Below are 26,953 nucleotides of genomic sequence, written 5' to 3'. Positions count from 1 at the left end.
CAGGCTTGAATCTGAGGTCAGAACAGGCTTACAACAGGAACCCCCTTTGCACCGACAGCTGCTCTGTTAGTCAGTGCACTGACTTCAGCTCCATGGCTTCTGAAGAATGTTTAATAATTTTCTCACTACCAAAAGTTATCTCGTAGAAAGCTGTAATCATGTGTTTTAACTGGTTTTGTTTTTTCGCAAGAGATTATAATGCTCCCCCCCCCCCCAAATCCGATGAAATTTTTGTCCCTGGCCTGCTCTTGTGTGCTTTACCTAACAAGTTTATCAATTTTATCTAATTGTAACTGTTACTATTCAATCTTCTCTTTATTATTATCTGGGAATAGATAATTTGCCTTCCAGAACTAGTCAGCTCTCAAGAGAGGCCCTATCATTGTACTGAACAGCTGGTTCTTATAGCAGAGAAACTCCCCATGGAGGAGGTAGGAAGAAATCCACTAGTGAGAACTGGGATGTCTTTGTTGGTGCACTTTCTGTGATGGTTATTTTGCCATGTGGTGATGAGGTTCCAGCCCATTTGGATCTTTTTTATTGTATTTTTTAAGGTTTTATTTATTTATTTTGCGAGAGAGAGATGGAGAATGCAGTTGTGCGAGGGTGGGGGAGAGAGAGAATCTCAAACAGACTCCTTGTGGAGTGCAGAACCCAACGTGGGGCTGGATCTCACAACCAGAGATTCTGACCTGAGCGGAAATCAAGAGTCGGGCACTCAACCAACTGAGCCACCCAGGCGCTCCCCAGCCCCTTTGAATCTTGACACCAGAATATTCCATAGGAAAAACATTTCTACCTGTACATGAAAACTATTTCATGTCATTCTCTTGCCAAGTAGAGTGTGGTGACATTTCTGTTTCCAATGGAAATATGTTTGTTCCTATTCTCCATTTATATGGTATGTAGCTCACTGATGATGAGCTGGATATTAGAAGGCTGGGTAGGAAGAGAAAGAAAGTAGGCTTACTAAAAATGTAGTTTTCTTTCTAATATTCCATGTTAAGTCCATCATGATAATATATCCCAATTTGAATGAATAAATTTTATCTGTGATCTTAGAAACTGCTGAAAATAATCTTAACACGTTTTGAAAGTAGGTATTTTTAAATGGTTTGATTTTAAAATATGGGCTATGTAATATATAAAATTCACTTGGGGAAAGGGAGGCTGGGAACATGTCAAAGGGATGGACAGTTTTTTTCCAGAGTTGATAAGCTAGGTTCTTTTGAAATCTGTATTACTATTAAAAGTATATTATCATATGTATCAAGGTGTTGTCAGCATTTACAATGCTTTCAGCTGCAATTAACAGAAAACCTCACTTTAACTATCTTAAACAATAAGGGAATTTATTAACCAACATAACAAAGAATCCAGAGATGGGGCAGTAATTTAGTTGTGAAAAGAGCCCTAGGTCCTCCTCTTCGTAACTCTAGTCTAACCAGGCCCTCCTACCCAGACAGGTTATACTCAGGCTTGATCTCTTACGGTTACAAAGTGGCAGTGGATGTCAGGCATCACATCCAGAATTGAGAACTTACAGATGCAGAAAAGCAGGCCTCTCTTTCTTGTGTCTTCTTTAAGCGTAAGAAAACTTTCCTAGAACTTCCCCTGCAGATATTTTTTTCATATATTATGGCCAAAATTTCATCACATGCCTAGGTATAAAACAGTCATGGACTCAGGGAGAGACCACCATGACTGATTCAGACACTATCTTCTAAGGCTCACTGCAAAATTAACAGGGTTCAGTGCAAACTGAAAATGTGGTGCCCAAGCCAGGGGGTAGGGAAATTAATCTACTCTTCCCTTGAGCCCACCACCCCAGTCCACACAGGGGAGGGCAACCATGAGGGATTGCTGCCTGCCTGCCAGGATGCACAGAGATACCTCTACTGTGCATGAGTGGGAGGTGCCAGCCAGTTAACCCATGGGACGTGGCACCATCAGCTTGAGGTAGGAATGACCACCTACTCTCCTTGCACTGAGATTCTTTTTTTTTTTTTAAAAAAAGACTTTATTTATTTATTCATGAGAGACAGAGAGAGAGACAGAGGCAGAAGGAGAAGCAGGCTCCCCGCGGAGCAGGGAGCCCGATGCGGGACTCGATCCCAGGACCCTGGGATCATGACCTGAGCCGAAGGCAGATGCTTAACCGACTGAGCCACCCAGGCGTCCCTGCACTGAGATTCTTAAGAGTAGGTGTCCAATCTACGCATGTGCTCAGGCCCCCATTATGGACTGTGGGTGACAGTGAAACATGGGCTTTCCCCACCCATCTTGGGATGGAAGAAGGTAGCTGAGGGCTACCTTCACATGTAAGCCAGGGCTCCAGTCCATGCACCATTGTTCCATCATATTTCACTTATAAAACACAAATGCAAAGATAAAGTTCTTAAGAATTTCAGGTCAGCGACCACAGAGCATTAAACCGCAAGCACAGCGCCTTTTGGTGCATGAGGCCCTGAGTGACTGCACTGGTCATACTCTTACTAAGTATCATACTTACTAAGGTCATACTCTTACTCCTACTAAGCTAAGATCTCTTTGGGATTGGGACTATAGCCAGCCACCCTGACAAATATCAGGGTGGCTTCCTGAACATTCAAAATGGGGCTTTGTCAGAAAGGAAGAAATGGAAGTGAGAGAGAAGAGTAGGTAATAAGTTGGGAATCAACAGTGTCTGCTGTAAGATGCCATGACCAGAGAAAATGCAGTGGTTTGGAATATTAGCCCCAAAGTACAACTCACAAGGGCAGATGTCTGAATTCACATTGGATACTCCAGGATGGTTAGCAGCAAGGATTTATTTATTTAACATTGGTTAGCACTTGTCATTTAGTCTGATAAGGAAAAGCCCCTACACTCAAAATTTTACTTCAGATAGCACAAGACATTTATTCTAACTATATTAGTAAAGATGCTTTTAGATTTTTGTGAAATTATTCTTATTTTCACTCATATATCTAAGACACTTAATTATTGTTACATATATTACAGTTTACAGATAAATCTTATTACTATATTACCTAGGTCATTTTGAAAGAATTACCAGGTAACTTTTTTCATAAAGGTTTTGCTAGAGAATTATACCCTAATGTCCTAACACATTTTATATAATGAGTTAACTTCTTATTCTTATCATCCTTGGGAGAATTGAGAAGAAAGTCATTGAAGTCATTTTCTGTGGGGCTTAATTGTCTGGTGAACCCCAGTTGAGAAAGGCTGCCAGAGAAATACGTTGAAGACCAGGGTCTTTGTTTAATTCAAGCTCCTTAAAAATAAAGATCACCACCAAAAAATTAAGTAAGCAAATGTTTTTTTGATAATATAAAAGTATTGTTTGAAAGAATGTATGAAGTATGAAAACTTATATAGTTGTACCCTTGGGGTAGAAGAATGAGATCAAGAAGATGAAATAAGGAAACGCTAATCAAATTTTATGATCATATCCAGTATTTTATTTTTAGTTGGTGATTCCATTAAGTCAGCCTCCCTCCCATCCCAGAGACTTGGTGTTTGTTGACAAATCATTTTCCCATCAACAAAATGAGAGCCATAAAAAATGATTGTTTTGTCATTTGAGGAGAACAACAATTATTGTGAACTAGCCCTTATGTAAATATATTATGCCAAGAACTATAATACACATATTATTATACTATATAATATCTGATCTTAAGAGATACCTGAGAAGGTGGAATTCAAGGATAATATTTAATAAAATATAATTGTGGTGACAGGATCTGTATTAAAATTTAGGGGTTTGTTTTTGCTTCCAGAGTTCAACCAAACTACTACTTTATATTGATTCGTCGATGTAATTTTTTTACTCGGCTACTGATTGTCAAGCACAAGCAAGCTTATCCTGCCCTGTTTGATTTCCTACTCTCTGTCAACTCATAAGGATAAGAGAAAATAAGTATCGGGTACCAAAATCAGACAAAAGTGTCACCAAAAAAGAGAACTACAGACTAATATCGCTCATGAACTTGGATGCAAAAACCCTTAACAAAATGCTAGCATTCCAAAAATAATTTTTTTAAAACAAGTTCATTCCAGAGTCTGCTGGTTGGTTTTCATGGAGATCTTGTACGTGTTTTATGTTTATTCCCAGGTATTTTATCTTTTTGTTGTTATTATTGCCAGTGGTGTCTTATTCTAATTTTTGTTTGCATATTATGAAGACTGCTTGATTTTGTATTAATTTTGTATCTAATTGCCTTCCTAAATTTATAGTTTGTATTACTTATTGTTTTGATTGTTTTGGATTTTCCAGGGCCACCATCATCTGTGAACAAAACATATCTGCCCCCTTCCTAATTTTTATGCTTTTTATTTCTGTTTTCTAAATACATTGGCCAGAATGGCACTTCTCATTATTAAAAAGCTTCTCTCTGTTGCTAAATGTGAAAAGAAATATAACAGCATGATTTTCATTACCTCCTCAAGTTACAGTGAAATTTATTTTTGAAATTTTAATTTGGGAAAAAGTATTTAGGAAGCAGTGAGGTTATAATGAAAATACATACGTTTTGGAGCTAGACAGACCTGGGTTCAAACCTGGTTCTGCCACTTATCAAGTTATTTCAGTTCAATTATTTAACTTCTCTGGACTGCTTAGCTCCTCTATAAAATAGGGTTGATAATTCTTGCTTTTCAAAGACATTGACATTTTTTGAGTTTCTACAAGTATCTCTAAGTCTCAAAACAAGCCTGAGAAGTAAGGTAATAGAATATGGTTATATCCCACTGGGAAGCATTTTATACAGATTACTTAAGTAACAGATCTAGGTGGTAATTTTCAGGTGGAAGAAGAATGAGATGAGCCCAAAGGAGAGGTAACAGATTATTGCCATTATCAAGGTGTGGTATTTGGTTGATTTAGCTTTGAGCAGTGACATTGGGATATAAAGGAAAGAATGAGTTCATGAAATATTTAGAAAATAGTAAGTAATGGAATTGGTGTTTAAAATGGAACATTAGGGTCAAGGAGGGTTTTTAGATTTCCATCTTAAGAATCTTTAAGTGAAATTTGGTCTTGAAATTGTTAGACCTTTTTGGATTGGTCCCTAACACAAATTAGGTTTAGTAGTTTTAGGAAGATTTCTCATCTACTGTCTTTCACTCTCATTGTAAAATGGGGCTTTACAGTAATGTACCTTGTGGAGCTGTTTTAAGGACTTAATGAGTTAATACTAAAAATATTGACTTGTAATAGCACTTGGCATATATTAAATGTTAGCTATTTTTCTTCTAGTTTGCACAGGATTACATGCATGGACTTGCTTTTTCTTTTATTCTCCCATAGCTTTTTAGACCATATAGTTTCTTCTATGTAGTTTGGAAAAATGTTAAGTCACTCATTATTTTAACAATTAATGTGGTTTTTACATTTATTCAGATAAACATGGAAGTAAAGGAGGAAAGCTCTGGAGCTACACATTTTCATTGAGTTGAATCCTTGACATGAAAGTGATATGTACAATCTGGGGAAAACTGGGGTGGCCACAGCAGAGAACATAACTTACAGGAGTATGCCACACTGGAAATGTAAACTACAATAAAAATACAGTGTTCCTATAAAATATTAGAGGAATGGCCAACTCTCTTGAATCTTTCTTAATAAAATTTCTTTTTAATTGCAAAACTACAGAAAATAGTATAACAGCTGCCTGAATGTCCACCACCTAGAATTAACAGACTCTGACATTTTGGTGGTTGTGGTGGTGGTGATTTTACTTCAGACTTCCTTTTAATCAAAGAAACAGATATCAGTAGATTAAAAAAAATGGAAGTCCCCTTTTATATAGTTGGGTGAAGCTAAACTGAAACAAATCCCAGAATTCTCCTGGCTTACCACTATTTCTCACTCACATGAGCGCTGCCATGTAACTATTCCTGGTTGGTAGCTGGCATTTCATGTGGGGATATAAAGAGCCAGACTCTTTCCATTTTAGGACTCTACCACCTTCAGCACATGGTTTCCAAGGTCATAGTGCTCATGCATAATAAGCAGATGGAAAAGCAAAGAGAGATTGTGGAAGGTGCTCCCACTGTTTAAGGTCCTTGGTCTTCATGTGACAATGCCTCATTTCTGTTCATATTCCATTAGTGAGGAAGTCACAGGACCACATCTAGATGTAAGGGTGCTTGGAAATAAAATCCTTGGCCTCCTGGCAACAACTTATGAAGAGGGCATACAAATCTTTGATGAACAGCTAGTTTTCTCTGGTATCTTTACTTTGTTCAGCTTCCTTGTACTATTTATATTTACCTTTCTCTCCAGAGGCGGCTACCATCTTGAATATGTAGCATATACTTCAGGTTCTTATATTTTTGCTATGTGTATACATAACCATAAAAAATACATACTGCTTTATATGTGTTTTTGTTTGTGTTTAATTTTGTGTCACTTTGTAACATTTTGATCAACATGTTTTTGAAATCTAAGAATCTACATTGAGATCTAGTTCATTCATTTTAACTGCAATATAAATTCCATTCTATAAATATATCCCAGTTATTATTTATACTTTTCCCTGTTGATGAACCTTTAGGTGGTTTCTAATTTTTAATTATTTATGAACATTATGAACATTAGCATTCTTTATACATGTCTCCAGGGACAAATGCATTTGTTGCCTGTTATTACCTGGAAACTTAAATGTTGGGTTGAAGACTGTGTATACATATTCTATTTTATTAGATACTGCCAAATTACACTCTAATGTTTTTACTCCATTTTACACCCAGAGTTTATGGTGGTCCACATTTTCTCATGTACTCACCAAACTTGAGGAAATTTTTAGACTTTATTTTGACAGTCTAATGTGGGATATTTTGATCTGCTTTTTCCTAATCTCTATAAAGTGATATTAAACATCTTTTTCATGTCTGTTGGCTGTTGAGGTCCCTCTCCCATGAATTGACTGTTCATAGTCTTCATGCATTTTTTATTTGATAGTTTACCTTTTTCTCACTGATTTATAGTTTTTGTGTATTCTGCATATTAATTCCTTCCTACATGTGTTACAAATTCCCTCTTTTCAGTTTATCTCATATTTTACCTTTTTCACAGTAACTTGTCATGCAGGGGTTTTAAATTTTGATATAGTCAGCTGTGCTATCTTTTCCTTTATGAGTTGCTGTGTAGTCTTAAAACATGGCCCCCAAACCCTTTGACATTCCTCCATCAAGAGAGTCTGTATCTCCCCTTAACACTGGGCTAAGTGATTCCTTGAATAATAGAATATAGCAGAGGTGACACTGTGCCAGATGTGGGGGCCCAGGCTTTAAGAAACCGGCCTTTTCCACTTCCTGTCTCTTAGGATGTTTTTAGAATATAGCCATCATACTGTGAGGGAGCCCAAACCCTGCAGAAAGGTACACGTAGACAAGAACCAACAGCCAGTACTAACTTGCCATCTACATGAGTGAGCCACCTTGGAAATGGATTCTCTAGTTCCGGTCAGACCATCCCAGCGACATGGCATGGAGCAGAGATGAGCTCTCCGTGCTGAGCCTTGCCCATATTTCAGATTCTTGAACAAAATGAATGATTGTTGTTCTTTGAAGTCACTGAGTTTTAGGGTAATTTTGTTATGCAGCTGGAATAATAGTATTTTGTGTCTTATCTGGAAAAGCCTTTCCTACCCCGAGGTCAAACAGATATTTCCCTTGTGTTTGTTATATTCAAAACTTGATTTTTCATTTTGTAATATATCTGCAACTTATTTTTCTTATTGTAATAAAAAATAGAATTTAACATTTTAATCATAGCAAAGTATACAATTTAATGGCATTTAATATACTTACAGTGTTATGCAACCATTACCACTGTCTAATTCCAAAAGTTTTCATCACCCCAAAGGAAACCCTGTACCCATTAGGTAACTTATTTTTATGTATGGTTTGACATAGGGATCTAATTTTTTTTCCCAGATATATAGCCAATTTTCCTAGTATGATTTATTGAATAGCCCCTTCTTTTTTTCACAAATGTAAAATGCTTTCTCTGTTTTTTTTTAAGATTTTATTTATTCATTCATTTAGAGAGAAGGGGAGAGTGTGAGTGGGGGGAGGAGCAGAGGGAGAGAGAGAGAGAATCTCAAGCAGACTCTGCTCCGAGCACGGAGCCTGATGCGGGGCTCAGTCCCATGACCCTGCGCTCATGACTGGAGCTGCAATCAAGAGTCAGATGCCCAGGGCGCCTGGGTGGCTCAGTTGGTTGGGCGACTGCCTTCGGCTCAGGTCATGATCCTGGAGTCCCTGGATCGAGTCCCGCATCAGGCTCCCTGCTCGGCGGGGAGTCTGCTTCTCCCTCTGACCCTCCCCCTTCTCATGTGCTCTCTCTCATGCTCTCTCTCTCAAATAAATAAATAAAATCTTTAAAAAAAAAAAAAAAAAAAGAGTCAGATGCCCAACTGATTGAGCCACCCAGGTGCCCCAAAATGCTTTCTCTATTGTATACCAAGTTTCCTACATACAGTCAGGTGTTCTCTTAAGGGCTGTTTATTCTTCTCAGTTCTCTCTAATATTTATAAAATATATTGCTTTATTGGCCAGGCTCTATCATCTCTTTAGTTCTGGTGTGTGTGTGTGTATTCTTTTCCCTAATAAGCTATAACAGATCTCTAAAGGGCCTTCCACGTGACCAGGATGCTAGACTTTGCAAAATTACATACTGGCTCCATTGAAACTTACTATGCTTTATACATTTTGGTGTAAAGTCGTATGTTCTTATGCAGATCAATCTAACTATATTATTAATAAATGTGCTTTGATAGTAATAGTCATATGTTGATTTGAAATTTTGTGTTTGGCAAGATCGTGGCTTTAAATAGGATTATTTTTAAGTGTTTAATACATATCTTACTACTGTTCCATACTGACCTAAGCCAGTGTGGTCATGCCCTGTTTTTAGCAAAATCTCAAGACAAATTCTAAAAGCAAGTATCAGACAAATTCTGTTGCACATATGGACACATATATAGAGATTTATTAACCAAATATTAACAAGCAGGCACAAGGCAGTTTTTGGAACCTGAGGAAACCCCATCTCTGAGTCCTCAGAGAGGCTTTGACCAACATGGCAGAAAGGGGTCACATAAGGGAAAATTCTGCTCTCTTCATACCAGCAACTGGCAAATAGAATCCTCCACATTCATGGCTGGATAGAGAAGTATTTAATTTAAAGGGGGACATCACCCATAAGGGAAAAGGATCCATGCTCTAGTGAATTCCTATGCTTTTTTTATGAAAGGCTGGGGCAAGTTGTTAAAATACTGTTTAGCCAGTCCATATTTTGCAAATGCTTTTTATTTAAAAAATGGGGCCCTATTTTTAATATTCATGCTAGTTATAGCCCACTGTTTTCACCAATGAGACCTTCTCTGACATTTAATGTAGTAATTAGCCAAGGTTCAGTTGTCTACATAAATATAGACAACAGAGGCACTTAATAGTAGCCACCCCTAGAATATGGATTTTTATTATGACTACAATTGACCACCCTCTGAAATGTATATATTTTAATATGTCAAAGTAAGTTGCAGACATCATGATCAAGTATAGTCAGTATGTTTTTAAGTAAAAATATTTCCTAAAAGAGAAATACAAATATCAGTTCTGCCTACAAACTTTATGTAGGCTTTTAATCCATTCTGAATGTATGGAAAGAGGTCCATTTTAATGAAACAAAACAGTCTTTCTTGGAAATGTTAGTTCCCACCAGATCATTGCCAGCCTCAAATTCTGTTCTATCTTGGTATGATTCTCAGATTTTTGAAGCTTTATAACAATACTAATGTTAGAAAAATCAATTGCTGTTAGTAACTTAAAATTTTGGATACAAATCTTCAAGATGCTTTATTGCTTAGTTTGTTAAAGTAGAAATTAGGACTTATGTAAGTGTTTATAAATAGTAAGGTTTTGCTTCTGTGCATAGAATGCTGAGGAATCTAAAAATAAAATTGTCAAAAATAATGTCATAGCCCATAAATAAAATAATTTGGAAATATGTGTTATCCGTAAAAATTAGTTGTATTTATTTTTTTCTTCATTTCTTATATCTGTTGTCACATAGTACACTCTATAACAGTATGACAGGCACGCAGCTGCCTTCACAGCCATTGCCAGTGCTGGAGATTTTTCTAGGCCTTTAGCACTCTTCTTTCATCTGTAAGGACAGGAAAGGCAGCTGTCTTTATGTACTGGTGTAGTGTTGGCATGGTTTGCTAAGGCAGCTGCTGGTCTGACCACAGCTGGGGAAATAGCACTTGGTATTAGCAACAAAATTTAACAGAAGTATGAAAAAGACAATTGGCAGGGGGAAGTCTTTTAATCTTAGATCTTGGCCAGTTCAAATGAAATGGGGCTATTGATTCCTCCTAAAAATATAGGTAATTAATGGAAGGATATTGAAATAGTTTTAATTGAGTTTCTTGGTAGCCTTTTTTTTTTTTTTTTTTTTCTTTTCTTCCTCTCTTTCCTTTTCTTTCTTTCTTTCTTTCTGTTTCTCTCTTTCTTTCTCTTTTTTTCAGAATCTCCCCTTCCTGACTAATTTAGGACTGGGACATACAACCGTGGGTTTTTTGTTTGTTTTATTCAAAAGTGGGCTACACAGTCAAACCTTTTATCTATGGACAGCATATGACGGGTTTTTCATATATTAACTATGGCTATAATACCTTATTAGAAAATTTAAGAATATTTATTAATTTTTTAATATTTTAAAAGACCAATTTAATTAACTTTAAATGATAAAAGTGCACAAATACTGGTCTAGTGTTGTCCAGAGATCAGTTTTGATGAAGTCCGGGAACGCACTTGAGAACTGTTGGCTAAATTCACATTGACCTCGTAACAGCTCTGACTTTAGGCTTCCAGGACTGGTCCTCTCAGCTTTGTTGACAGAAATTTCATGAGAGAAACTAGTGTTACAGAACCAGGTGGATGCAGACATTTCCTGCAGTTGCTCATTTAGCCAGAAATTTGGGGAGAATTCTGGGATTTTGAGACTCGTCCTCATCCTCAAAATCCCAGAGATGTCAGTCATGTCTTTAATTTGAGCATAGTCAGTTCTTGAAACTGAGCTATCCTGAGGTAAGTATAAAGCACTGTTCCTGCTCTTGACAACTTGTGAATCTCTTGAAAATATGACTTTATTTCCACCCTTTCCCACCACCCTTCCTTGAGTGTGCAGCCTGGATCGGCCAGGGAGTCAGTGTGGACTCTGTTGCCATCTATTTACCCACTTCTGTGGAATTAAAATATAGTCCCTGCACCTCCTCAAGCAACTCAAATATGTTCTAGTTTTTACCCTGCAATTTTAAGTTCACTGTGCTCAGATCTCTTGTCACCTCAGTAGGAAGCTGTGTGCACTAGTTGAGTCTTAGATCTCCAGATGATTTATCCGATTTAGCTTACTTATTAACCTCCTCAACAAATTTCCTTGCTAGCTGACCACATTAAAATAAGTTAAATGCACATGATATGCTTTACCTTCTTTTTAAAAATTTTTATTTATTTATTTATTTATTTATTTATTTATTTATTTATTTATTTATTTATAGAATGCATGCACACAGGGGAAGGGACAAAGGGAGAGAAAATTTCAAGCAGACTCTGCACTGAGAGTGTGGAGCCCATCCCACTCGGGGCTTGATCTCCCAACCCTGAGATCATGACCTGAGCCAAAACCAAGAGTTGGATGCTTAACCAACTGAGCCACCCAGGCACCCCATATGCTTTGCCTTCTTCCATAGCAGCTGGTCAGAGTAATTAGCATGAGCATGAACATGAAAAATGTTTTTCATCTTAACCTCTTTCTCTCTAATTTATAATATTCAAGTCATAAATTATGCTGAATAATAAAATGGAAGATATACATATCTACCTTCTCTTTAGATCTGATTAAATTGTTGAAAGTTTTCTCTTTCATTCCAAGTGACTTACCTTTCGTAATGAATTTAACTTTTTTTTTTTTTTTAAGATTTTATTTATTCACTTGAGAGAGAGAGAGAGACAGAGAAAGCATGAGCAGGGGAGAGAGGCAGAGGGAGAAGCAGACTCCCTGCTGAGCTGGGAGTCTGACATGGGACTCAATCCCAGGACCTGGGATCATGACCTGAGCTGAAGGCAGACACTTAACCATCTGAGCCACCCAGGCTCCCCTGAACTTAATTTTTTAACACTTAAAACCAAACCTTTCAAAATCATGCTAGCTAATTTGACTTAAAAAGTTGAGTCTAAAATCGTGGAAGAGTCTGAGTTTCATTATAAGCAGCATGTTGATTTAGGAGGGCTAAGGGCAGGAAGTTTGACTAGGTGACTTCTCAGAGAGCCTCAAGAATGTAATTTTTAGACTACATTTAGTTTGTTTTGTTCCACAGATGTCTTTCTTAACAGTTGTGTAGTGTGGGGAAGTGAATGTTGAAGATCTCTGGCTTTAAGTTTATACAAACACAATGTGTTATATACAGAGAAAATAGAATAGTAGTTACAGCTTTGTACTATTTGAGCATCTTTTTTCAACTGGTGATCTGAAAGAATAGAGGGAGTAATGGATCAAGATGTTATACTGCCTCATTTGGGATTGAGGAAGGACTAGAAGATTTGAGGATTTTCATGTATTACTTTAAGATTTTATTTATTTATTTATTTAGTTAGTTAGTTAGTTAGTGTGAGCAGGGGAGCGGCAGAGGGAGAGAGAGAATCTCCGGCAGTCTCCGTTCTGAGCATGGAGCCTGATGTGGAGCCTGATATGGGGCTCGATCTCACAACCCTGAGATCATGATCTGAGCTGAAATCAAGAGTCTGAGGCTCATCCGAATGAGCCACCCAGGCACCCCTTTCATGAATTTCTCTAAATGATTAAATTTATAAATTAACTACCAAAGATTATATGTCTCACTTTTTCTCAAAGACATATTTTTTTCTAGCATCTTGGGACTAGCATCTCGTTAATCTGATTTAAAATTTAAATTTTATTTTTAAGCATAGGTTTATATCACTGATTTGTCTATTAGTAGGAAGAAGGGATTATACCTATTTACAAACGATGGCTTCGTTTCAGGTATTTCAATACTAGGTCCAAAAAATCATGAAATATAATCAATGTTGTGAGCTTCATTGCCTTTTCATGTGTAAGAAAACTCTTTTCAACAATTCTTTCTACCCAAGGGTACTATAGATTGCTTGTACTGTCAATACTTTCCTCCATTTCTTTTGTCCAATACAATGCACCTCCTTGTCCCCTTTTTTTTGAGAGTGGTGGTAGAATTTCACCTAGCATTTAATATGTAGATGATGCATTGTTTGGAAAAGTCGGCTTTGAAGAAAGTAGTTTAAATCTAAGTGAATTATCACCTAGGTTGTGTGTGTACCTAGACCAGCAATCCGATACTGTGGGAAAACTACACGCAACTTTGGAGATGGTGAAGAAAGAAAGGCTCTGCTGTATAGATGCTTTTGCTGTGAAATAAAGGCAGGGCTTCTTAATCACTTGTCTGTTGTTCTTTCAGAATTTTGTAGTATATAACCATCCTGCAAGACTGAGGTCGAAAGCATACTATATAAGAGAAACCTTAGAAGTAGTTTGTCTAGAGTAAGACTCCTGTAATGACAGCTTTCCAAAACAGAGGAAAGAATCTGAAAATAATGTGGCGTTCTAAAAACAGTGGCCACAGAACCTCTGAATTAGAACCTGGTATCTTCTTACCAGACATTTCTGCTTGGTATGTAATCCATTAATCTCACTCCAAACGTAAAGAATCAGAGTATCTGCGGATGAGGCCCGGAAATCAGCCTTCAGTACATCCCCCAACTACTTCAAGTACTTGCTAAAAATTAAGAATTGATGTTTCTGGCCCTTTTTATAAAGAGCTTTATCAACCCTCATTAACATGTATTTCTTAATAAGATTATTTGGTTTCCCAACAAAGAGGAGTACTTCTAAAAACTATGTGGGAATCACAGACCTGTACCTCTGAAAAAATAATACATTTTATGTTAAAAAAAAAAAAAAAAGAAGATAGCAGGAAGGGAAAAATGAAGGGGGGGGAAATCAGAGGAGGAGACGACGAACCACGAGAGTCTATGGACTCTGAGAAACAACTGAGGGTTCTAGAGGGGAGGGGGGTGGGGGGATGGGTTAGCCTGTGATGGGTATTAAAGAGGGCACGTACTGAATAGGGCACTGGGTGTTACACGCAAACAATGAATCATGGAACACTAAAAAAAAAAAGCCATGTGGGAAATTGAGGCAGGTTCCAGCATGGCAGGAGGAATTGATAACATTGTGGAAAGAGACCAGAAAACTAAAAGGTGTCCTCCTTAAAAGGAATTTCCTTAAAAGAATACTTAGTAACAGTTTCTTAATGATGATGGAACCTAGGCTGATTTTTTGTTTATTTGTATTACAAAAATAATTTATTGCATGCACAATAAATTTTTACATGCAGTTATGGTCACAGCGACCTAAAAGGGCAAGTAAGTGTGTGTATCTCTGATTAGGTAAACTTTTTGCGTTAAAACCATCATGTAGGCAAAAGGATCAATAAAATAATGGGCTGATTGATGACATATGAAATGTTTGATTGCATGACTGCATCTTGATGATACTTAAGTAATCAGTATGTCGCTCAGCCAGCAACAACTTTGTCAAAGGAGTGTGTCCTGCTTCCAAATGTGTAAGGATGAGGTGTGACCACAAAAGATTTTTTTTTTTTCAGTCTGAACAAAATTTTCTTGAAGGGAAGGATGAAAGTCGTTAGTGAAATCAGGTGAGGTAAACGAATCCATTCTTAGGAATTTGTAGAGAAACTCTGCCCTGATCTTTCAGTAAGTGTCTCTGAAACTGTGATTGCTAGTACATGTGGATAGAAACGGAAAGTCAGAGCAATAGTCAACACAGAACACCCCAGCACGCTCCTCCCCACTCTCATAGCTGGCTCGGCATATCCAGAGTCCTCCACTCATAGATTTCATGTTAAATGTTTGGCTTCACTTAATATTTGTAAATGCATATAAACACTATTTTGTTTCTTTTTTAATTTATGTGTGTGATTGTATCAGAGTTCCCTGAACAGAAAACCCATTTATATCACTGAACTGATAGTCCAGCTTCTCTAGAAATCAATTAGGTCATAACTTGACAGTCAATTAATGTACCTTTTTGACAGATTTGCAACAACAACAACAACAAAAAAATTGTCCAGTTTCCTATCAATTCTCATTAAATTTTTATGAAAAAAATGTTTAAGTTTATATTTAAATTCCACTTGGTTAACATACAGTGTAATACTGGCTTCAAGAGTAGAATTTAGTGATTCATCACTTATATACAATACCCAGTGCTCATCACAACGAGTGCCCTCCTTAATACCCGTCACCCATTCAGCCCATCCCCCACCCACCTCCTTCCATCACCTCTCAGTAGAGTCTCTTATGGTTTGCCTCCCTCTCTCTCTCTCTCTCTTCTTTTTTTTTCCCCCATTCCCCTCTACCAGTTTTCTCTTGTCAAACACTTTAGTTTGGTTTTAACTTGTCTGAACAAATGGACTTTACCAGTGTCTTTGGGGAGAGAGGAAACACTGGCAACAAATAGAGTATTTGTAATCTGGTGGCATTCACTGCTAAAATTTCAACCCATAACGTGTCACAAAATGTTAGCATTCAATCATTTTACTTCTCTTGACCCAATAACACAGTGAAAAGGACACAGATTGGAATCAGAGAGATCAGGGTTTGAATCTTGAGCTGTACTATTTTTTATCTGTATGACTTTGGGAAAGTTTTTTCACTTGGAGAATTGTGATAGTAACATCTATCTTGAAAGTTGTTTGTGTGAGATAAGTGAAATAACATGTAAATAGTAGGAGTTAAAGCTCCATTAAAAAAAAAGTTCAGTGTTCAGTGAAGGCATGTGTGTATCTATGGCATATCCCCCACCTTGTCTTGGTAATGTGGCATTACATTTCACTTGATAGACAAGCATTCCCCCACAGTACGTTTATTTAGTAATTAAATCAGAAGGAGTCTATATGTTCTTAAAAGTTGTATTATTTGTTGACAGGTCTTCATTTGTCTAGTTTGCCTTTATTTATGAACATGATTTGGTGGTATACTACTGAATACAGAAAACAGATTAATTGGCTTCTATAATAAGAATACTTTAAAAATATAACATGAATAGGGGCGACTGGGTGGCTCAGTCGGTTAAGTGTCTGCCTTTGGCTCAGGTCATGATCCCAGGGTCCTGGGATCGAGCCCCGCATCGGGCTCCCTGCTCCGTGGGAAGCCTGCTTCTCCCCCTTCACTCCCCCTGCTTGTGTTCCCTCTCTCGCTGTGTCTCTCTGTCAAATAAATAAATAAAATCTTAAAAAAAAAAAAAAAGAAAAATATAACATGAACTCTGCTTGTGTACAGTGAGGAGAAATCCAGATCACAAACCAGGTACTTTTTTTTCATTGCTTTTTTGGTGATGGTTTTTAATTTTTTTTTTTTTTTCTGAGAGAGAGTGCCAGTGGGGCAAGGGCAGAGGGAGAGGGAGAGAATCTCAAGCAGGCTCCCTGCTGAGCATGGAACCTGACAAGGGCTCTGTCTCAGGACCCTGATATCATGAACTGAGCCAAAATCACGAGTCGGATGCTTAACTGACTGAACCACCCAGGCGTCCCTCCGGTGATGGTTTTTAAACACCATGTAGTAAATCAGTATCACTTAATAGAGTACAGCTCTGTCTCTCTCACTTATTTAATAGCTGCTTTGGAAACACTTTTTTTGGCCATTTAAAAAAAATTATTTTATTTTTTTCCAAAAGAAATACATGGACAGGTTAGCAGAATCACAAACAGCTATCTGGTTTAATACTAGTTTACAAAATGTGTCATGGAAAAAGAACAATATAAATCAAGGGATTAAGTCCACATTTTACATGGTTTCAGAACTCATTAGATCTTCTCTTTGTAGCTTCCTGGCTCCTATGCAAGATGTCAGAGGAGAGTAAGCATATTAAATGTAAAGTATTAGAGAATACCTTTAAAAAAATAAATAAATAAAAGCAGAAAGTGATTTCCTTTCTAACCCAGTTTTATAGTGTAAGGCACTATCAAACTATGAAAGGTAAAAATACACTCTGTATTATCTTTGATTTAAGAAATAAAAAATTTCATTATTTTCCACTTACTCCATTTCTATCAGTGATGACACACACAAATTATAGTTATCTGTTGTTGATGTTTTTTCAGTCTACTAAAACTGAGAGATGCACGTCACATGGACTGGTCTTTCAGGCTATGTAAAGTAGTGTAAGTCAGCTCTATCTTCATTAAACTTTCTGAACTATAATTTTGTGATTGTCCACTACTACTTAAAATGATAAACTATGAGATTTTTCCATTCCCAGTCCCTTAAGTACTAATTCCCTCTTCCTACTTGTCTCTTGCTATAGCTTTCATGTGAAGTTTTATATGATGTTCAGTGGAACAGGTTTTGAAAACACATAAGGTATCTTTTTAAAAAAAAGATTATATTTATTTATTTGAGAGAGAGAAAGTGTGCGCACGCACGAATTGGGGGGAGGGGCAGAGGGAAGGGGATAAGCAGGCTCCACACTGACCAGGGAGCCTGACACAGGGCTCCATCCCAGGACCCTGGGATTATGACCCGAGCTGAAGGCAGATGCTTAACCAACTGAGCCACCCAGGCGCCCAAACATATAATATATCTTTAAGAAGAAATGAGTTACCCTTTATTTCCATTATTATTAATGATAGTAAATTAAATTTTGGCATCATTTAAGAAGGCAGTAATTTAGGGTCTTTTCACTGGTTCTGAAACTAAGAGCATATTTGTTACAAAACAGAGAAATTTGTCATATCACCACGAAATAATACTATTATTAACATTTTAATTTTTTCTGGGCAAGGATATTTTTTAAAAGATTTTTTAATTAGTTTATTTTTGTGAGTGAGGGGAGGGGCACGGGAGAGGGAGAGAATCTCAGACTCCCTGCTGAGCATGGAGCCTGATACGGGGCTCTGTCTTACGACCCCTGAGATCATGACCTGAGCTGAAATTAAGAGTCAGATGCTTAACCGACTGAACCATCCAGGCGCCGTAGCAAGCATATTTTTTAAAAGGTGGGTTACCATCATATCTCATATTTTATAACCTATTTTCATTTATTAACTATACAGTAAAAATATTTTTATCATATAGTCTCTTAAACTATATTTTTTCTTGGTTGTATAGTATTCCTTGTAGAGATGTATCCTAATTTATTTAACAAATCTGCTATGGTTAGATACTTGGCTCTTTCTAAATTGTTTGTTCTTAAGCTATAGTAAACATCTTGATGTCCATCTCTTCTCACTTGTTTTGGTTAAAATCCTAAAAGTAAAATTCTGGGCCAACTGGTATAAACACTCATATTGCAGAATTGCTCTCTAGAAAGGTAGTCGTACTGGTTTAAAATCCCAGCTAGTCTGTTCCTTTGCAAACATAGGTATTCCGTTTTCAAATATTAATCATATCAATAGCAAAAGTATCTAGATTTAATTTGCATCCATTTGATTAATAATAAAATTGAGCATTTTTTTTCTTTTGTTTGGGGAGCAGATAGAAGTTGGGGGCCTAACATGTCCTTTATCTCTGGGAAATTGCTAATTATATTCTGTGTTCATTTATGTCTTGGTGTGCCTTAATTTTTTTTTTTTTTTTACTTCTTTAAGCCCAAATATTGATTTGAGGTAAAGGTAAACATAACAGAAGTCTTTTGTGGTATAAAATACCAAAATGTAATATTCTTATGGAACTAATAGCTTATATTGTAAGTTTTCTACAGGGAATGTGTAGTTTACACGTTTTTTATTCTTGAGACTATATTGCCGTTCTTTCGTATTTTATTTCAATTTATGACTTTCTAAATATAAATAAAGTTCTAGAATATTCTGAGAATTGAGTGGCTTTTTATTAGGGTTCTCAACTTTAAAGTCAGCAATTTTCAGAGGATTACAAGTCTAAGATCAAATGAAGTCAGAAAACAAATTAACTTTACTATGTGTTCAGGATTTGGACTCAAAGTAATAATAGATGGCAGATGTAGTTGTTTGCCTGTCATGTTAAACAAACAAACAAATAAATAAAAGGAAGAGGAAAGGAATGAAAGACAATTTCCTTACCAAGCAATCACAAAGTTTATTGTCTAGGAAATAAAAAAGAAGAAAACAGAGAAAAAAGAGACAGCGCTGTGTACTGTGGAGCACACAGATGTTCCTCTTGGCAGCCATACAGTACTAGTCAGGACTGGGGTTTTTGCAGACATAGAATGTGAGCCCTCTTTGTTGGAGACAAAGTGTTGCCTGTGGTGGGAATTGCTGCAGTGATGGGAAAGTATCGTCATGTATTGTTGGATTGCTGTGATTTTCAATAGAGACAGTACATTAAAGTAGCTTTGTGGGCAGCGGATTGTTTCACCCAAGCCTGGCTAATAACACACTCCTCTTGGCAAACTCTATTTAAAAGGTAGAACTGGCATCATTTTGTGGTCATGGAGCTTGTCCCATACTTGGACATCAGAATTACTTGTTGCTAGCACTAGTTTTTAACAACCAATTTATTTAATGTGATCTAACAAAGGAGTTTGCCACTATAAAGTTAGAACTGTAACCACTTTTCAAATGGAACTATTTCTTTTTTTTAATTTCTTTCATTTTTACAATTACTAAACTAGTCTATTTCAGAATTGTTGGAGAAAATACTCTTGAATTGAATTGCTTCTTCTTAGCCCACTTGTTCTTTTAGGATAAGGTTTTCTTACAAAATAGAAGATGCAAAACTTAAATGTTTTACGTCAGCATTGGAGTATTTTTGTTTATATATAAATACTGTATTGTGAAATGTTTAAACCATATGTTTAAATCTAATCACTAGAAAGCAAAAGTTCGTATTTTTTCATTTGCTTGCCAGTGTCACCTGTCCTAGTCTTCCCTGTAATTTACTTGAAGTAGAACCATTAGCTGTGCTGTACTAGATGTTAACAAAGATTTTAACTGTATTTTAAGGTTAAAATTTAAACTTTAAGGATTGATCATTGAATTGTTTTTAGTTACCCTCCCTCTCCCCCTTTTATGTTAAATATAATATTGAATGAATTTTTATGGCCTTTTAGTTGTTATATAAAGTCTGAACAAGAAAGGAGACTATCAAAAGTAGTAGAGACTGGAACCCTTACAATCACCCCTAATTAGATGGGGTTGTTGAATAAGAGTTTGAACTTGTATGTTCATGGAGGTTTAGAGCTTGTAAGAGCCAGAAAAAAGTGAGACCCAGAGAAATTAACCAGTATTATTCTCTTCATTAGTGAGGAGTCAGAACCTAATTGATTATGAAGCTCCGATTCTCACATTTAAGCTCTCTTCTGTATCCTTTAGTCTCATCAAATCAAAGCAACATTTATTATCTAGGCTCCTACTCTGTTGAAGGATTCATCAGATATGATCCTTACCTTGAAGAAACCTACATTCTAGTTAGAAAACAAGGCATGCACTCATTCAAAGTTGTTGGTAATGAAAGATTTAAATAGTTCAATAGTAGAAGTCATACCTCTGAGCACTACTTAAATGGCCAAATGAACTATGTCAACAATAATTATTCTTGAAACTCAGTAAAAGGATATATATTTTCAGGCTAAGGTAGTCAGAGGGAGACCTTTTTCATAGAAATTGGGTTTTGAGGGCACCTGGGCGGCTCAGTCGGTTAAGTGACTGCCTTAGGCTCGGGTCATGATCCCAGGGTCCTGGCATTGAGTCCTACATCAGGCTCCTAGCTCAGCGGGAAGTCTGCTTCTCCCTCTCTCTCTCCCTCTGCCCCTCCCCCCTGCTCATGCTCTCTCTCTCTCAAATAAATAAAAATCTTTAAAAAATAAAAAAGAAATTGGGTTTTGAGGTAGTTCTTGATTTTCTTGTCTGCCTCACTGGTGAATTTCCACTTACTCTATAAAATTTAATATAAATACCAGTTATTCTCCGTAGGGCTCCCTGACATTTTTTCCTTAATAGAACTATTTGTATTTACATATACTTCTAGTGTAGTATTCCATATTTTGTTGTAGTTGTTTGTCTCTCCTGCTAGACTCCTAAACTCCTTAAGATCACACTTATTCTTCATATCCTGAGTATCTGTGTGGTACATAATTATAACAAATATATGTTTCAAATTGATATTTGCATGTACTCGTACAAATAGGAATTCATATGACAATAACACATTGTTATGGACTGAATTGTGTTCCCCCAAAGTTTATATGTTGAAGCCCTAACCCTTAATGCAACTATATTTGGCAATAGGACCTATAAGGAGGTAATAAAGGGTAAGTGAGATCATTAAGGTGGGATCCTAATCCAACGGAATTGGTGTCCTTGTAAAAGGGGGAAGAGACACATGAGCGTTCTCTTGCTATGTGTGCACTGAGGAAGGGCCATGTGAGGACATAGTGAGAAGGCAGCAGTCTGCAAGCTGGGAGCACAGTCTCTTTCAGAAGCCAAATTAACCAGAACCTTGATCTTGGACTTTTAGCTTCCAGAACTGTGAGAAAATAAATGTCTGATGTTTAAGACACCCATCCTGTGGTATTTTCTTATAGCAGCCCAGGCAGACTAAGACACACATATATAAATGAGTAAGTGCAGGAGTAAATACTGCTTTAGAAACTTTTGAAAGTCCTGCATCCCTAGATCCTACTGCACATCTTTGAAAGCTGTCAACTGCTGTCTGTCTTCATAAGGATCCAACTCTATTGCCAAGTCAGTTGGCCTGCCCCAGAGAACCTTACAGCCAGGCCTATGCCAATTATGATAGGAAATAGATGGTTATGCCCCTGCCTAAATTGTTTGTTAAACTAAGAAGAATACAAGCAGTATATTAAAGAATCAGCGCAGCTCTACTGTGATCCTGAATGACTTATAACCAAGACAGGCAGTATTATCGATAGAGCTAGATCTGGTTGTTGTAAGTCTGCAATTTGGTATGCCAGCACAGCCTAGATCCCCCTGAAATGCATTTGCCTGTGGATAAGTTCCTGATTAGCCCTTGAGCCCTCCCCACCCAGCGTCTTTCCATCCCTGTCCCCTACAATTCATTTTCCCAAGAGCAGCCAGAGTGGTCTTAAAAAGAAATCTAATCATGCATTCCCCTTCTACTCGGGCTCTTCGTGAGCATCTAAAATAAACCCCAAACCTTTTACATTGGTATATGAAGCACTATCTGGCCTCCCTCCTGCCTTCCTCTCTGCCTCTGGCTCCTACCCGTCTCCCTGTCACCCAGGGCTCTCCAGCCACGCTGGTTTTCTCTTGCTTCTTCAATCATGCCAGCTTTGTCTTACCTTTGAGCCTTTGAACTAACTGTGCCTCTGCCTGAAATGCTCTACCCCCATCTTTACACAGCTGACTCTTTTGTCATTCAGGGATCCATTTACATGTCACTTCTTCAGAGATTCCTTCCTTCACCACCCAGGCTAATGTCATCCCTCTCCATCATATCACCTTATTTTCATTTTCTATACAGCACTTACTCCTATCTGGTTTGTTCATTGTCCTTTTCTCCCTACCACAGTGTAAACTGTGAGTGCTGGAACCCTGTCTTAAACACTGGTTACTCCAGCACCTAGAAGAGTACCTGCCACAGATGGGCTTTTAAGAAATACTTGTTGAGTGAATAAACCAGTGAAAAATTGACAGGTTGGAGCACCAGATCCAGAGCAAGCAGTCATGCCAGGCCCATCTCCCTCAGCGCTCATACTCTGTTCCCATATGCTTAGTCACATGGGTCCTGCTCTCAACAGAGAGGCCCTCTAGGGTCTAGAAACACACTTCCTCAGAAGTCCAGCTGCTATTGCCTATCTGGTAGATTAGCTGATTGACATCCATCAAAAGTTAAATCCAATTTCTATGAACAGGGCATCTTTGGAAACTTTTTGTCAACTGCTCTCCGTCCCCAACAAGCATCAACCTCCTGACACATCAATTTGCCAGCCACAGTAAACCTTACAGCCAGGCCTACATTAATTGTGACAGAAAGTAGCTAGTTATACTTGCTAGTTATACTTGCTACGTGTGCACTGAGGAAGGGCCATGTGAGGACATATTCTCTTGCACAGTCTCACCAGAAATCCTAGTAGGGTAGGTAATCTGGTGATTCCCATTTCACAAAAGAAGTAGCCTTGCCCAAGATTGCATAATGATCATAGAATTGTTCACATAAAATGAGAAAATTGGGAAACAATTGTTCTTAAACGCTGTCAGTTTGTTATCCAAGGTTTTAGTTATCTAGTCAGTAAACCAATAAACTATGGCTTTCTTTAGCTATTAATATGACGTGGCATTTGTTCTCTGAACAGAATTTAGCTGCTCTTTCGCATTTTCTTGGCAAGTTAAAAAGCTCCAGGATCTTGAGATTTTTTTTTTTCTCCCATTTTGTAGGCACTGATTTAGGAAGTGCATTTACATGGCCAAGGGAATCTAGATGCAGGTAAATAGAATTTGAGAGGGGAACTGAGTACTTGTCAAAGTTAAGAATTTCTTTTTTTTTTTCTTTTTTTTAAGATTTCATTTATTTATTTGACGGAGAGAGAGGGAACACAAGCAGGGGGAGTGGGAGAGCTCGGAGAAGCAAGCTTCCCGCCAAGCAGGGAGCCCGATGCGGGCTGATCCCAGGACTCTGGGATCATGACCTGAGCCAAAGGCAGACGCTTAACGACTGAGCTACCCAGATGCCCCGAAGTTAAGAATTTCTTATTAAGGACCACTAATCCCTTTTTATTGTAAAGGGAAAAATTAAGTCACTATTCTGTCTTGCTTTGCTTTACCTTAAAAGCATAAGAATTTATTTAGAGATACTTACGTTAGTCAAAATGCTAACCTAACACGGTTCTTTTGGAATTTTAGTATGTTTTGAATGTTGTGTTCTGGGTAGTAATAACTTTAAAATAATATCATTACCTAACCCCAAGGAATTAACCACAGCCTCCTACTAAATAAAAGCAAAAGCAAACAAAAAAGCTTTTATTTATAATTTTAATCATAAATAGGTGCTTTGATTTTGATTCAGAGACTCTGAACTATGTAGTATTTCTTTTTTTTTTTTGCAGAATTCCATTCCAAGATTTTTGAGTCGACAGTATTTTACTCTGTTAGCATTTAGAGCAAAATCACTCTAGAGATACCAATGTTCTCAGAAACAACTTAAATCAGAAGGAAAAAAATTCCCTGTGATTTCCTCCATTAATACACAAAACAACCGATTCTCTTTCCGGCCAACTCTGTTAGAAGTTCTTCCTCATAGTAAACTGAAGTGTGCTAAGTTGGCCATCCTATAATTTCTACCCATTTTTCTTATTTCTCTTTTTTGGAGGTACACAGAATAGATGCACGAAATAAATATTGTGACCTCTTTAATATTAAAGCCTTTCAGATTCTTCACTCATGTAATAAGGTCCTTTCTCTTCTTTTGTTTTCTTTTTTTCAACCTGCTACATGTTTTCCTTCCCTTAATTCATCATTCAACATAACATTATTTTACTGTCTTCTTCGGGATAGACCTCAAATAACAAGACCCTATGAGTGTGTTACCCAGATAGATGACAATTCTCTAGATATGGTCAGAGAAGTGAAAGGAGATTGGGATTATTATGTGGAATATATATTTGTACTAATTCTGCCGAAAATTCCATTAATTTTTGGGGGAAGCAAAGCCACATTGTTGACTTTTATTGAGCTTGAACTTAATCTAAAACCACCTTATCACTTGAAATGCCTTTAAACTAAAGTTAGTTTTATTTTTTATTTCTAATTTCTAACTTCTCTAAGATTCTGTGACCTCAGTTTTTAATTAAAGGGCATGAACTAGAGTGTTTAATAAATATGCCCAGATTTGGAGGTGTGAAGGGCAAGTATCAGCCAAGGCTTATGAGTGTCAAGTCACAAGCTCTATTCCAAGTCTGAGGGTCTTTTTAAAACCAACCTAACTTCAGTATTGGTCTGTGATAGGAGTTTTATATCCCACCCCCTGCACCTTCTACTCTCCCTCCTCCTCCCCCTTCCATCTTCTCTCCTCATTGACACTGGTTCTTGGCCTACACCGGAGACTGTTTAAAAATTAAAAACACTCTGGATTGCGTGAAATTTGCAGTATGGGTCCAATTCTTTTATAAAAGATTTTCCTCTCTCACCCTTGCCAGCCCACATAAGCTACTGCAATAATCATCTTTTAAGTATTTGGCTTTCCAAAAGGCATCTGATAGTCTCATCTCTTGTTGAAAGGGCACAGAAGTCAGGACCAACCTCCGAAAGTAGTTCTATGTCCCGCCAAAGTGGAATATAGCTCTTCACTCTGTTTTTGACTCTGTGGGTTGGGAGGGGACAGGATAGTTTCTCTCTTTCTTGTTGGTATCCCCTTACCTCATAAAGATGTTGAGTAGGTATTTGTTGAAAATTCAACAATACTTATTTAATAAGTAATTAATTTAGAGAGATAGAAACAAGATTAAAAGAAAAAAGGAAACTCTGAAAATGCATTGGTACAATGAATTTAGAAGTCTTCTGTTCTCTTAATGTAGTCAAAAGTGCAGAGAATTAGGAATCTGGAGACAGAGGTTCTACCAGTGGAGGAAATAATCAAAGATGTTTTAGAGCTGAGGTAATGAGGAGATAACCTCTGCCATAAGGTAATTTTTGAGCTAAATTTACTCTTGTTGTATATGTTAGTAAGTGTTAGGTTTTCAAGCACTGTGGAAGTGATTTTGAAAATCTTTTGGTCATGAAAATATATCCTTAACTGCAGTAAATCTTATATAGCTAACATAAGATGATTCAGCCCTTTGCTTAGATGAAAATACGTATTAATCTCTTCAGTATTCATAATGGCAAAACAACTTTGCTCATCTTATATTTGACATTTAAAAGTGCAGTTCTAATTTTGACCTTCTACATAATATCTGTACTGCATGCACTTGTTAGGAAATTAAAGCTTGAATTGGGCAAGATTCAGCTTGGCCCAGAAACTACCATGAACGATTCATTTGGAATTTGATTGAGACAAAGACTCAGAGAATCTAACTTATGAACACATTAACCAATGCTTTTTGAACAAGGTCAGGGACCAAACACATTTTGAAGAGCTTTTTCCCAAATGTACATGTATCTCCAGCTCTACCCCATTGATTTTGATGGGGTAGGTCTGGGTTGGACCCCTGGCATACGTACTCTTAAGAAAAAAGAAAAGAGAAGAAAAGGGAAAAAATTGTAAAAAGCTTCCAGGAGCAATTCTGTTACGCCTTCCAGTTCTGACTCCCTGTAGAGTCAACAAATCTGTCCCTATAAATTGTAAAGTAATTTCTGGATTTTATTAGCCCCTTCCCTCAGCTCCAAATTCAAACTCAGAAGAATGCCTTCAATGAGTTTTATGTTCCTTTGTTTCTTTTATATACATTGAAGATTGTTGCTACTAGACTTGTTCATTTGAACAGTGTTCTGGTGTCTTCTGTACATCCATATTTGACGTTATTATCCTTTCAGTTGTCTGTTATACTTTATAGAAGTATGAATGTGGTGAATTTCATAATGGCTAGTATTTATTGAGTATGTATTATGTGCCAGGCACATTCCATACCTTATAATGCATGAAGCTTCACATCAACCTTGCCAGGTGGAATATATTAACCTCCTTTTACAGATAAATTAACAGTCCATTCAAGGTAAGTTTCTTGTACTCAATCACAGTCAAACCTAGATCTTTCTATGACTATATAAAGCTCATACTCCTTCCTCTGTTCTACACAGACAAAACTTTTCTGGCAATAAATACATATATTTGCTTAAAAATTATATACCCTAAAATGTATCCCTTTTTGCTTCCCTGTCATAATACTTGCTCCAGGTTTGATCCCAGC

The 26,953-nt window shown here is 37.1% G+C and overlaps 1 protein-coding gene across 1 annotated transcript in view; it reads left to right on the top strand.

Moving 5' to 3' along the window:
• Nucleotides 1-26,953, top strand: part of MRPS28 (mitochondrial ribosomal protein S28) — a 111,250-nt gene that overhangs the window by 71,993 nt on the left and 12,304 nt on the right. The gene's annotated exons all lie outside the window — the stretch shown is intronic.

Source organism: Neomonachus schauinslandi, chromosome 4, assembly GCF_002201575.2.
Source record: "Neomonachus schauinslandi chromosome 4, ASM220157v2, whole genome shotgun sequence".
Classification (NCBI taxonomy): Eukaryota; Metazoa; Chordata; class Mammalia; order Carnivora; family Phocidae; genus Neomonachus; species Neomonachus schauinslandi.
This window is presented reverse-complemented; position numbering and strand designations above follow the sequence as displayed.